At 53.4% G+C, this 14,086-nt stretch overlaps 1 protein-coding gene and 1 long non-coding RNA gene across 2 annotated transcripts in view; one reads left to right on the top strand and one right to left on the bottom strand.

Moving 5' to 3' along the window:
* Positions 1-14,086, bottom strand: part of LOC146335488 (uncharacterized) — a 591,997-nt gene that overhangs the window by 21,547 nt on the left and 556,364 nt on the right. The window lies entirely within an intron of this gene.
* On the top strand, positions 5,380-10,548 carry LOC146335489 (uncharacterized). The gene is made up of 3 exons (XR_014786052.1): positions 5,380-5,492; positions 6,032-6,915; positions 9,050-10,548. It is a non-coding gene; the product is annotated as an uncharacterized LOC146335489 (long non-coding RNA).

Genomic DNA, 14,086 nt, shown 5'->3' with positions numbered 1-14,086 from the left:
AAGTCTCATTGAACTCAGTGAGGATTAAATTTGGCTAGATATGCATAGGATGACATTGTTCACCTCCCACTGATGTCCAGGGGATCAAACCAGCATCAACTGAGGCACATCACCCTGTCATGTTGTGGGGCCACTCTGATGGACGTCCCCCCTCTCTTGGCTGTGGAGCCTGCGTGAGGTCATGGATCTTCTGCCCCACAGCCGTGCAAGCCAGAAACGCTGGGACACGCTGGGCTACAGAACAAGGCGCTGGACAATGAGGACGCAGGGGACGGGACGGGGAGGCACAGCTCCAGGGCCCACAAGCAGTCACAGGATGACGGGGCAGTGGCACGTTGAGCCCATCGGATCAGGGAGCTGTCCACTGCCCCAGTGCTGGCTCCAGGTTCTGGAGGGTCCTTGGGCCAGACACCCCCCCGGGCCCCTCCCTCAGTGAGTCAGCCTCCCCACTGCCTTTGTCACCAGCTGCTCTTCCCCCTCCCCTCCCCTCCCCTCCCTGCCACCAGCACCTGCTGCTCCCCTTGTCCTCACCACCATCGTCTGGGTCAGAGTAAGAGGCAGGTGAGCAAGCAGGTGGCAAGGGGGGGGGAGGAGGAGGAGGAACTCCAGGGGGCTCTCGGCTGTGGGCCCCAGCTGGAGTGCAGCCTTTAGCGGGTGCCCGACCATGTCGACCTTTGGTGCTGGCCTTGATTTTCCCTCTTTCTGTCCTAAATTTAGGAGAGAAGTCAACAGAAATATTCCATGCTGCTGGTTTGGCACTGTTAACACTTAACCCGAAACTGAATGTTTGTATATCAGGCCATCCTAGAATTAAACCCGCCTTCCCCAACCTGCTGGTTTGGATGACAACTCCCAGGATCCCTGACCATTGGACATCTGGCCAGGGCTGATGGGAGTTGAAGCCAAAAACATCTGGAGGGCACCAGTAAGGGCCTCTGTGGGTATCCTGTGGTTTGGTCATTCACCAGGGACACTAATCAGTGATGTGGCTGGCGGAAGCTGGTGGCTCCGATGTCAGTGGGGCGGTGTAGTGTTCTGACTGGTTCTGACTGAAACCTGGAGTGGATGCTCCACCTCACTGACATTGGAGCCACCAACCTCTGCTGGATTTGGCTGCTTTTGCTCCAAAGCCCCTGGAATTAGAGCTTCAGCAGCAACAGCAACAAGGAACAAGGTGTTTGAGGGTTCACAGCGCACATCGTCTCAGTAATCCTAACATGAAAGATGAGTCAAGCAGGAAGTCCCTTCTGAAGGCAATGGCCACTCTGCACTTACCTCTATGGCCAACACCACTCACAACTTGTCAATACTGGCTGTGAGTTCATTGGCTAAAGGTGCTGAAAGGGGAGGGGAGAAGCTCATTGCTCACAAAACGATTGGACAGAATTGTGGCTGAACATTTTTTTTCCATATCTTGGGTTCTACAACAGCTAGAAACTTGCTCTTTCTAAAATCTGAAAGCTGGAGGAAGTGGGCTTCTGGACCCCCTGAGATATTGGGCTGAGGGCTGCAGCCTCTTTAGCCCAATGGCAAATCTAACCATAGGTTGAACTAGGAACCATCTCTATGCAAAGCATGTGCAGTACCTGCTGACCTATGACCCTTTCCCCAAAAAGGAAGGCAGGGGGACAACACAACACCCTAAGAAGCCACAGCTGGTGGGACACATGCATCCCCCATGGCTATGCTTCTCTTCCCCCAGCAATTCTTTCCTTACTGCTGCTAGCCCTGATGAAAGAGCTAAGGCTGTGCACCGCTTCAGTACGAAGCCCGAATAACAAGACAAAGCAAGCTGATTCGGAGGTGCCTCGTCATGATATGAAATAGATCAGACCAGCACCAAGGCACCTCGCAGTGAAGTGGTTCCTCCACAAAGCACCTCATCTGCCTCGTATATTTGGAGCTCTTCTTAGGCCCTTCTGAGCAGCCCAGACAGGCTGTCTCCAAAATGCATCATAGAATCATAGAATAGTAGGGTTGGAAGGGGCCTACAAGGCCATTGAGTCCAACCCCCTGCCCAATGCAGGAATCCAAGTCACAGCATCCCTGACAGATGGCTGTCCAGCCTCGCCTTGAACACCTCCAGTGTGGGAGAGCCCACCACCTCCTTAGGTCACGGGTTCCATTGTCGTATTGCTCTAACAGTCAGGAAGTTTTTCCTGATTGTTCAGCTGGAATCTGGCTTCCTGCAACTTGAGCCCATTATTCCGTGTCCTGCATTCTGGAATGATCAAGAAGAGATCCTGGCCTCCTTCTCTGTGACAACCTTTCAAGTACTTGAAGAGCGCCATCCTATCTCCCCTCAGTCTTCTCTTCTCAAGGCTAAACATCCCCAGTTCTTTCTGTCTCTCTTCATAGGGCTTTGTTTCCAGTCCCCTGATCATCTTTGTTACCCTCCTCTGAACCCTCTCCAGTTTGTCTGCATCCTTCTTCAAGTGCGGTGCCCAGAACTGGACACAGTACTCCAGATGAGGCCTAACCAGTGCTGAGGAGAGGGGAACTAGTACTTCCCGGGATTTGGAAGCTATGCTTCTATGAATGCAGCCCAAAAGAGCATTGGCCTTTTTGGCAGCCACATCCCATGGTTGCCTCATATTCAGCTTGTGATCAACAATAATTCCAAGATCCTTCTCGCTTGTAGTGTGGTTGAGCCACGTATCCCCCATCTTGTAACTGTGCCTTCGGTTTCTTTTCCCTAGGTGCAGAACTTGGCATTTATCCCTATTAAATGTCATTCTGTTGTTTTCTGCCCAGCGCTCCAGTCTATCCAGATCACTTTGAATTTCGTTTCTGACTTCCAAAGTATTAGCTATCCCACCCGATTTGGTGTCATCTGCAAATTTGATCAGCATTCCCTGCACCTCCTCCTCCAAGTCATTAATAAAAATGTTGAAGAGCACTGGGCCCAGGACTGAGCCCTGCGGTACCCCACTCGTTACCTCTCCCCGGTTTGAGAAGATGCCATTGATAAGCACTCTTTTGAACCTGATTCTGTCAACTTCTGAAAGATCACATGGACGAGCAGGAGGAGAAGGAGGAGGGAGGGGGGAAGGTGAGAGGATGTGGAGTTGCCAAATGCATCAATCTGAGAGAGATCCAGCCACCAGGAGAGGAAGGGGAAGGGGAGAGGAGAGGGAGGAGTGAGCTTTGCTGTGAGTCAACCTCCGCTTGTCATTGTGAGAGAGGTGGTGTTACTTTAGAGAAGAGGACTGTCTGAACGTTATTTGGCTAGAGCAGTGGTCTCCAAAGTGGGGTGTGTGTACCCTGGGGGGGGGTGCAAGATGATCCATTGGGGTGTGCGAGATGCCTGATAATTGAGCAGCCTCCAACTGCCCTGACAAGCTGCCATTGTGTGCAATGATGGTGGTGGTGGCGGCAGCAGCAGGAAGGGACGGGAGAATCATAGAATAGTATAGTAGGGTTGGAAGGGGACTACAAGGCCATCGAGTCCAACCCCCAGGCCATCGAGTCCAACAGGGAGCTCAGAGGGAAGCTCCGTGGCATTCTCTCTCTGCTCCAGTCCTGTTCTGCCTCTGCTGTGGCCACTGAGAGCAACTGCACTAGTCTCTGCCAGGCATGGCAGAGGAAGCCATAACCCTTCCCACTCTCCTTTGGCAGAACAAAGCCGAGAAGAAAGCGCGTGCTGTGGGGACTGGGTAAAACGAGCATCCAGTTTTTTACCCAGTTTTTACTGGGTAAAACAATCAAAAAGGGATCTTCATGATTTCATATGATTTTTAAAGGGGAGACCCACAAAAGCACCATCCAGTCACAGAGCACATCTGCCTCTGTGGACTGAACCAGGAAAATCATGGATCTGCCACTTGCGGACACAGCCACGGCACAAAAACAGGGGAAAATGGCTCCCCCCATTCCCCGGAACAAGACGGCTGCCGGCATGTGCCCAGAGGGCCTAGGAGCTGGTGGCAGCAGCAGCGGCAGCCCGTGCTCAGGGCAAGCTGCCACCGCTGGCCTCACTCAAGCCTTCACGGGCTCCTCGCAAGTAAGGAACCTGTGAAGGCTTGAGCAGAGACAGGAGTCAGCCTCCAACCAGGTGCCCTCCCCTCCGTTCAAGGAAGGGAGAGAGCGCAGCTGGAGGGTGACTCCTGCCCTTGTGCCTGTCGGCACTGGCATAGGCAGCAGCTCCCCCAGCGGCGGCGGCACCTCCCCTGGTGGCCGTGCCCACCCAGAACAAAGGCCCAGGTAAGGGACTGGGCAGTGTGTTGGGGGGCCCGAAGCAGGATTCAGATGTCTTCATAGGCCAAGGTGGGTTGCCCCCCCCCCCCCGAACCAGCTAGAGCCATTTAAGGCCTGCCTCAGAAGCCCCAAATTGGTTTCCGAGTTGGATCGGGAGGTCCATGCACAGCCCCAGAAAGAGCCTTCTGTGTCAGAATTGCTGGGAGGTATGTATGTAGGCACGCACAGCCCCCCAACCCCGCATCATGTGCAGCTCTCAGGGCGGAAGAGGTTGTGCACCCCTGCAGTCCTGGGCAGCTTGGTTGTGTGGGGTGGGCGAACAGGCAGCGATTTGGGAAGGGAACTGAAGCCAGATATCCCTGGGCTCTTCTATCCGGTTGAGCATGCTGTCTCTCCCTTGGGCTGGGTCAGCTCAGGGGGCCATCCATTCCTGCCTATCTGCACGGAAATCTATGGTGCATCTGGCTGTATTCATGCGGAATTCTGTGCACAGTTCTGGCTGCCTTGTATCAGAAAGGAACGGGACACTATGGAACTGTGAAAAGGTGCAGAAAAGGGCAACCAAAATGACAGCGGGAGATCAGAGCACCTTCTCTGCAACAAAAGGACAAAGCATTTGGGGCTAGTCAGGTTAGAAGGAAGATGGCTGAGGGTGGAGAGGAGAGATTTACAAAATTATGCAGGACGTGAAAGGAGAGGGGGGGAGGGAGGGAGGGAAACAGGGGCTTCTCAGAGCACTGGAGCGTCACAGTGGTCATCCAACAAAATGACTTGGGAGTTGGGATGTCAGCGGCCTCTGCAGTGGACTGGCTTTTCCCGAGTCACGCAGATTGCATGGACTTGCGGGGCCGTTTTTCACTTTTGGAGGGAATTCGTGCCAATTCGAATTAACTAATGTGCTTAGCAGTAATGCACACTTGCAGCAATGCACCAATGCATGTTAGCACTAATGCACATTAGCACTATTGTGCATTAGTGCAAGTAGAACAAATTTCTGGTAAAAAAAATCCAATTCCATCAATAAGAGGACGACGGATCAAAAGGTAACTGATAATCTGCAGAACACAGATGAAACAGATTTAACAAGACCCGGACATCCCTAATGGGCTGCAGTCCTTTTCCCCATGCAAAACTGACTGAGGGATTCTGGGTCTTTGATCTGCTCCTCACGTTCTTATGCAGCTCAGTGATGTGTCTGTTGGCTGGCAGTGGCTGTCTGGAGGGTGATCTCAGGAGATCCTTTTCGTTGGGGATGTCGGGAACAGACTGGGGGAAACCCTTCTCCCATGAGCAAGGTAATGTTCCACCAGGGAGCTATGCCTCCCCCTTGACTTTCCTTTCGGAGGGCACCATCAGCTGGTGGCAGGGTCCTCCCAGGCCACAGGCACCCTCATCTCTCGCACGCATGCTGCCAGGCCGAGGCCACGGGCGGTGTGTCTTGCTAGCAAGGTGGCAGCTGGCAGAGGGGAAGTGGCATTCCTTGTCCATGGAGAGCCTTTATCCTCTCCCCATCAGGCAGCCTTCTTTGCTAATCGCTTGCGAAGTCTTAAGCCAGGTGTTACATCCCTGAACTCATTTACCACTTGACAAGGGCTCATTATGGGAACCGGATGCTGCCAAAGAGCGGGAGCCCAGCAAGGCCCATTTCCAAAGGTGTGCGCAGCCCAGACGCATAGCTTGGGGAATGCCACAAAAGAGAAAATGGGGATAGAGACACTCTCCCTCTCGGTGCATGCATGAGTGTGTGAGTGAGTGTGTGTGTGTGTGTGCGCGCGCACGCATGGGTGTGCACACATGCTGCATCCACCACATCTGCCAAACGTGTCTATTACAGGCCTTGCAGCTGGCTGAGAAAATAAGTGAGGAGGCGGGAAGCAGAAGGATTCCCTTGGATGAAAGGACACACTCTGAACCTTGTATATGCAAGAAACTCTAGTTGGGACAATGGGGTGAAGAAGCTGCACATACCTGGCACCCCCACCCAGCACAGCCTTCCTGTGCCCCGCTGGTGGCGCACTGCCTATGGCTTTCTGGGCAGCACCTTGCATGCACCGTCCCCGTGCCACCTTCCGCTCTGCAGGCAGATCATACGTCTGTCCCTGTTCTGGCAAAACAATCTGCCTGCATCAGCATGGTATTGTTCCAAAACGTCTCGGCATGAATCCTACCCTGGAGATTAGCCCTTGGGGTGTACAGCCAAACGTTCCCCCTCACCCCAAGGCAGCCAGGCGTGTCGCCCAGGGGTTGTCAGGCCCTCTGTGACATCAGAGAAGCTGACCCAATGGGCAGGACACTTGGGCAGCTGAACCAGCTGCAGAAGTACCAGTAGCCCCCTCCCCCCCCCCGGGATAGGAGAGGACGGAAAGCAGCGGGCCTGGGCCAGGTGGGTTGCGCGCGCTGCCATTCTGCTGCCTGCCAGCTTCCTGCGGCTGCTGCAGAGAGATGCCCAGGCTCCGAGCCCCTGCCAAGGGAGGCCAGCCAGGGCCACCTCCTCAGCCTTTCCACCAGCAGGCAAGCCACCTCTCCCGAGGCAGGCTTTCGGTGTCTCAGCCGACTTGTCTGATGGGCGGATGATGTTTATTTCTTTTTTATTGATGTATTTTGTTATCGTGAGCTGCCTGAAGCTCTATTTTCAGTGGAAAGGAGCAAGACGCATTACCAATCCTTTGACCAACAAACAAAGAAACAAACAGGAAGGTTCTTCTGGCACGACGTCTGGTATGTTTTTTGGCATCAGGCAAACCCTTTTTATTTTTCCCAGCCTCTTAGAGCTTTTGGCTTTCCTCTGCTTTTAGCAGTTTATGCTGCCTTCTGTGTCTCACATTTTTGTTATTCTTTTTATTTATTAAAATGTAAGCTGTTTGGGGGAGGGGCTTTTGGGCAGAAGGGTGTCCTACAAATGTCAAAAGAAATAAATTAAAAATGAACTAAAGGCCAGTGCTGACATCAGCAAGTGATTGGAGTGTGGGCACCACACCGTGGCAAAAGGACTGACCCCAAATCAAGAAATCCCTGACATGAGGTTCACCTGTGCCATAAATAAGTTCACCAGGTGACCTCAGGCAAGCCGCTACCAGCCTCGGTGCCCCCTCTGGGTTATGGGAAGAGTCATTATAGCCGGCTTTAGATGTCTTATTTCTTTAAGACATTTCTATACTGCCCAATAGTTAAAGCTCTCTGGGTGGTTCACAACAATTAAACCCGTAAAATACAAGATGACAACTTGCAATATAAAAGTTTAGAACTACAGTATAAAATAAAAATAATAACCAAAAATAATAACCAGAAGCTAGCAGCAATGCAATTATTTAAAATACAGTAACAGATTTAAAACAGAAAGTGAAAAACTAAAATGCCTGAGAACATAAGAACATAAGAAATGCCTGGCACCCAAAAGAGCACAATGTAGGTGCCAGACGAGCCTCTCTGGGGAGCTCCTTCCACAGCAGAAAAGGCCCTCTTCTTGCTAGCCACCCACCTCACTTCCTGTGGCGGGGGCTCCCAGAGGAGGACCCCTGAAGATGATCTTAGGTTCCAGGCAAGTATATGTGGGAGGAGACAATCCTTCAGGTAACCTGACCCCAAGCTTTGAATGTTAACACCAGCACTTTGAATCGGATCTGGACATGGACTGGCAGCCGGTGCAGATGGAAAAGTACTGGCATAATATCATCACATTGGTCAGTCTCCATTAACAGTCTCGCTGCCCTATTTTGGACCAGCTGAGGTTTCAGGACCATTTTCAGGCAGCCCCATGTAAAATGCATTGCAGTAATTCAGACAAGAAGTTACCAGAGCGTGGATAACTGAAGCTGGGCTCTCTGTCCAGATAAGGGCGGAGTTGGTATATCAGCGTAAGCTGAAAAAAGGTGCTCTGTGCCACGGAGTCCACCTGTGCCTCAGGTGACAGTTCTGGGTCCAAGAGTCTGCCCCCCCAACTATGAACCTGATCCTTTAGGGGGAGTGCAACCCCCTCCAGAACAGGCTGAACATCACCTGGCCAGGCAGATGAACCACCCACTAGCAGCTTTGGTAAGACATGACACGGCACCTCTTCCTTTATGAGCTTCCCCATATCTACAATCAGCCTCCGAGGCCCTCAGAGGGAGGTTCGGAGGATGGCAACAAGGGAGAGGGCCTTCTCTGTAGTGGCACCTCAATTGTGGAATGCTCTCCCCAGTGAAACCCCCCTGATGCCAACTTTGTCATCATTATAGCGCTAGGTTTCCTCTACTCTCATGCATTTGATGGCATATGTTGGGGTATTTTTAGTTTTTTATTGGGTCCTGGTAAGACGCTGAACTGCAGACTGGAAGATCGGCAGGTCAGCAGTTCGAGACCCGAGTGCTGCGTGACGGAGTGAGCTCCCGTCTTCAGTCCCAGCTTCTGCCAACCTAGCAGTTCGAAAACAAGAAATTGCAAGTAGATAAATAGGTACCGCCTCGGCGGGAAAGGTAACAGCGTTCCGTGCACCTCGGTGTTCAGTCATGCCGGCCACATGACCACGGAAGCGTCTTCGGACAGCGCTGGCTCTTTGGCTTAGAAACGGGGATGAGCACCGCACCCTAGAGTCGGACACGACTGGATAGGGACACCTTTACCTTTTTAATGTTATTGTTAATTGTTTTTAACTTGTTTCAAACGGTTTAAAATTTTTGAATGTCAAAAGTTTTATATTACGTTTTATCATATTGTCTGCCCAGAGACCTTTGGCTATTGAGCAGTATAGAAATGTGATAAATGAATGAATGAGATTAAATGATTAGTGCCTGCTAAGTGCTTTGAATGCTATAAAATCACTGTATGAACCCTGTCTTCCTTTTAAAGTCTCCATGTTCTTGGGATTCACCAGGCAAGAGGAAGAGGAGGCTGGGTGGAGGCAGACAGCACCAGATGCTAGACATGACCCACAGGAACGTGGCCTCCGCTAGGAAACATTATGTAGGAGCACAATTTGTGGGGAGCCATAGGCACGGCTGACCCTTCACAGCTGTCACTGGCGAGGCGACACCCGGGCTAGGCTGGACTGCCACTGCAGCACGACGCCTCCCCCGGCCCCCCGCCCCATATGTACAACAGGAAGGCGGAAGCTGCATGACTTCATGTGCTCTTGTGGTCGCACGAATTACCTCCAGGAAGCTCGGGGAAGGTGAGAACGCGGCACCGAGGACAGCGGAAGCCCCCCCCGCGCGGAAAACGCCGCCGCTGCAACACCACCAGGGCCTGAGGCGCCTGCTGTGAATCATTTGTCCCCAGGCCAGAGAAGAGTCCCAGCCACCGTGCTGGGGAGCGCGGATAGTGCTCGCCTGCTCCCTGCGGGTGACCTGAGCCCAGCACTCCCCAAATGCTGAGTTGCTCCCAGAAGGAGAGCGCTGGTGCCCCCCCCCCCACTGCTGCCTGCACAGCTCCTTCATCAAGCCGACATGCGGTTTTACGGGAATCACTCCCATTCAGTGTCAGAAGACACGCTTCCCCGCAGGGGTCGAGGCTGGAGGCAAGCGAGGTGAAGAGCAAGTGGGGTGGCTGCCGGGGACAAGGACAGGGTGCGAGAGCTGGAATGAGAGGCCACGCCAGCTGTGCCACAGAAGAAGCTGAGATCGGAACATGCGAGAAGTCTGGGCCACAGGCCAGAGGCACAGGGGAAGCTGCAGTCCCAGCGGTGCGCAGGCCGCCCCCCTCCGCTGTGTCCCAGTGTGTCCCATTGAGCGGAACGGGAGCCACGGAACGCCGAGCCCACCTGCCCCATACAAGCACAGCATCAGACCACGGCTCTCCCCAGCCCAGCCTTGCCTCTGGTGCCTGGCAGCAGCTCTCTGGGGTCTCACCCAAGAAACTTCCTCACCAGAGGTCTTTGGGGCTGGAGACATGGAGACTTCTGCAGGCAAGGCTATTGCCAGGGTGCCTCTGCTCACACACAGAGGGCTGCCTTGCGCTGAGCCTAGTCCAGCCATCCCCAAACTGGTGCCCTCCAGATGCCTTGGACTGCAGTTCTAATCAGCCCCAGCCAGCATGGCCAGTGGCCAGGAATCTGGTAATTGTAGGGCAAAAGATCTGGAGGGCAGCAGGCTGGGCTCTAACAGGTGCGGCTGTTGGGTGTTGTAGCACTGGGTCTGTTCCTTCTTGCGTCTTTTTTCCAAGTGGTCATGTGCTGGACTCCATTTTTGGAGAACTGGGTGGGTGAAGGACCATTTTCTGCTACCAAGCAAGTTCAGGCCCTCCTGATCAAATAACTTCATGGGCCAGAAAGTGTAGGAATTTGGAAGGCAGAATTTGTATCTTTTAAATGCTGTTTTGCCATTTATTTCGACGTTCTCTTCCTTCTGTATATTCCGATTTCCTTTAAACCAATTTAACTCTATGTTTAAAATGGAATTCCATGCCTTATGGGCTTCCCCTTGGCCTCCCCAAGCCATGCTGGGCTAGAGTACTAGATTTTGCTCTCCTGATAGTGTCACGGTGTCTCCTTCGGTTCTTTGGTAGGACAGTCTTTTGGTAGGACGGTCTTTCTAGAGCCTTCTAGAATCCTGAACCACCAAAAAGCAGCAGAAATAGCAGGGTGTGTGTGTGTGTGTGTGTGTGTGTGTGTGCGTGTGCCATTTGGGGGGCACTGCAAAAGCCCAAAAAGGATTGGGAGGGTGGGCAGGAGGGGATTGGCGCCTTTTGCCTGCCCTGCAGTGTTGTCCCAGGGCACTGTGCTTTATTGCTCCATGTGAATGAATGGCAGCCATGGGAGGAAGTCAGGGGGTCCGCCAGGGACAGCCCCTCTCAGGACATGGCAGCTTCCACTCTCCCTATGACAGAATGTATTGGGTGGGGGGCACTGGATGGAACAGTAGCTTTTTATAGGATGTCATTATCCATGCCCGTCTCAGGATATATCAGCTGTGGCCAGGCTGGTGCCTCCCGTGCTCTGCGCCTGTCGTGGAGAGGTGCGTGTGGAAGGGCCTCTTCTCAGCGCCAGCATTTGTCACTCGCGGGTGAAGGAAGGGAGCCACCAGGTGCCTTTGCATAAACACCCAGCCGCTGTCAGCACCATAACTCTTCCCGCCCCACATCTCATTCCTCCTAGAGTAGAAAAATGACAGGAGAGTGATGGCTCACCGGCTGTGGTGGAACGGCGCCTGCTTGCTCCACGAGAGGCCACGGAAGCAGGGGGGCATGTGCGCTGGCCATCTCCTCCCCCCTTGGTTGGCCTGGCTGCTTGGTGTGTGAAGGGACCCTCCCCGTCCTCCCCTGAGCCGCCAGCTGCCTTCTGCTTCTTCGCCTCTCCAGGACGCCACGCGATCTCCAGGCGTTGCACAACTGTTCCGCGTGCCAAGGACACAGAGGAGAGGGAAAGGCTGGCTGCGCTGCCCGGGCCCTACAGAGGATGTCCCAAGTCAAACAGGACTGTTCGGAGCCCAGAGGGAGCAAGCCAGGAGGGCGGGGGTGGAGGAGGCCAGCAGCGGGACAGGCCTCGGTTCCGGAGTCCAAGTCAGCACACGGCCAGGTGGCAGCAGCCGGAGCCAGCGTGAGGAAGGGAGGCGAGGCGCCGCTCGCTCTGGCCGGTCTCCCCACTTCAAGGCAGTTGTTCAGGCTGAAGAGCAGCTCCTGAGGATGGAGGTTTGGTTGGCTGCCGGGGGCACCTGACCAGGTCTGTGAGGGGTCTGTAAGGCTGCCCCGTCCCCGCAGGAAACGCAAACCAGCCTGTACTTTTTGTTTTTTTGTTATACTGTCAAATGAAAAATAAACATTAAAAAAACCCTAAAATGCACGCGGGCACCCCCCCCCCCCGTCACTCCTTTTGGCGAGCAGGTGCCGCTCGAATCAGGTTGCTGGTGGTCCAGGTTTGACCCCCTGGTGTCTTGCAGAGGAGACGGGCCAGCAGGAGGGCCCATGGGGGGAGGAGGAAGAGGAAGAAGTGGCCAAGGAACAGTCCAGACAGGGGCCAAGGAGGCCAGCAGTCCGAAGGAGAGGGAGGCAGGATCGGGCAATGGTTTAAGTGGCCCAGAGGAATGATGGGAAGAAAGGAAGGCAAAGCAGGAGCAGGAAAAGGCTGCGATGCCATTTGCCCACGAGCAGGAGGGGAGGCTGGCTGACGTCCAGGCCTCGACGTGAAACCGCGAGGCACACTGCTTGTCTTTTCCAGTCTCAACAACCCTGGCCAGAAAGAGGCGGTGACTTCCTGAAGGCCATTTTCCTGGCTGAGCAGGTACTTTGGCCAGGCCTCAGCAGAGCCACGAGTGGGGGCCAAAGCGGAGCACAGTCTGGACAGGAGCGCAGGAGAGCCCCCACATCCTACGTAACGGATTGGCAGTTATTGAAACAACACTGCCTCATCTCTGAATCTATATCTCAACAAAACTGAACTTTTCCCAGTTCACGTCAGTAGATGAAAAGCCAGATAGATACTGGCTGCTTCAGAGGCTTAGTGAGGGCAGCAAATCAAAGCAGCCAGGCCACTGCAGTTTTTCACTGGCCCTGTGCCTGAAGCCTAACACAGCACAGCACATTCATCTAGTGAATACTTTGACGGAGTAGGGAATGAGAAAACCTGGGGCTTTTAGCCTCGATACCCATAAAAATTCACAATAATTTTCAACATACTGTTTACTAATCACTCTGCAAAGTTGTCAGTTCAGGGGTTACTCTTTTTTTAAAGTTAACTTTCTTATCCATTACATATAATCAGTCTGACAGTGTTTGTAGGTTGCTAGAGCTCAGGGAGGGAGAACTGGGACGCTATCCTGAGCCTCAGAATGACGTGTCACGGGACTTCTGTTATCTTCTCATGCCCAAAGGTGATGGTTAGCCCAGTATTCCCCAGCCTGGTGCCCTCCAGAAGTTTTGGACTTCTACTACCATCAGCCCTTGTCAGCACAGCCAGTAGTTATAAATGCTGGGAGTCCAAAATACCTGGAGGGCTCCAGGATGAGGAAGGCTGCACTACTCACTGACCTCCCCCCACCCCAGATGTTGGGCCCAGCTCCAGTGCTGCTGTGGGCCCTATGGCTTGGAAATCAGAATCTGATCCAGACGAGAACAGGATAGTTTAGAGCCCAGCCTGGTTGTGGGAAGTTCTGGGCCTGAGCGCCTGGCTCTGCTTGGCTTCCCATCTGATTGCAGGCTGAAGGCGGGTAAGGCTCCCTATCAGCCACAGCTGCAAAGGATGGCCTTCAACCAGACCTCTGATTTACAGCCTGAGAAATCTTCTGTAAGAACCGAGCAGGAGGAGGAGCCTGTGGGGGACGGGGGGGGGGCTGTCACACAGGTGGAGACGTCAACTGAAAAGGGCAGAACACAGATGCCCTCGTCAACGTAGTGCTCGTCAGGATACCTGGTCAGAAGGGGGTCATACAATCATAGAATTGTAGAATAGTACGGCTGGAAGGGGCCTAGAAGACCCTCGAGTCCAACCCCCTGCTCAGTGCAGGAATCCGAATCCAAGTCAGACCATCCCTGACAGATGGCGGTCCAACTTCATCTTGAATGCCTCCAGTGTGGGAGAGCCCACCACCTCCCTAGGTCATGGGTTCCATTGTCATGTTGCTCTAACAGTCAGGAGGTTTTTCTCGATGTTCAGCCGGAATCTGGCTTCCTGTCACTTGAGACCATTATTCCATGTCCTGTACTCTGGGATGAAGGAGAAGAGATCCTGGCCTTCCTCTCTGGGACAAACATTCAAGTACTTGAAGAGCGCTACCCTGTCTCCCCTCAGTCTTCTCTTCTCAAGGCTAAACATGTCCAGCTCTTTCAGTCTCTCTTCATAGGGCTTTTTTCCCAGTCCCTGATCATCTTTGTTGCCCTCCTCTGAACCCTCTCCAGTTTGTCTGCATCCTTCTTCAAGTGTGGAGCCCAGAACTGGACACAGTACTCCAGATGAGGCCTAACCAGTGCTGAGTAGAGGGGA

Source organism: Heloderma suspectum, chromosome 15 (genome assembly GCF_057233095.1).
Source record: "Heloderma suspectum isolate Gila_16-S chromosome 15, 16-S_ref, whole genome shotgun sequence".
Taxonomy (NCBI): Eukaryota; Metazoa; Chordata; class Lepidosauria; order Squamata; family Helodermatidae; genus Heloderma; species Heloderma suspectum.
The sequence above is the reverse complement of the archived record's forward strand: the minus strand, read 5'-3'. Positions and strand labels throughout refer to the sequence as shown.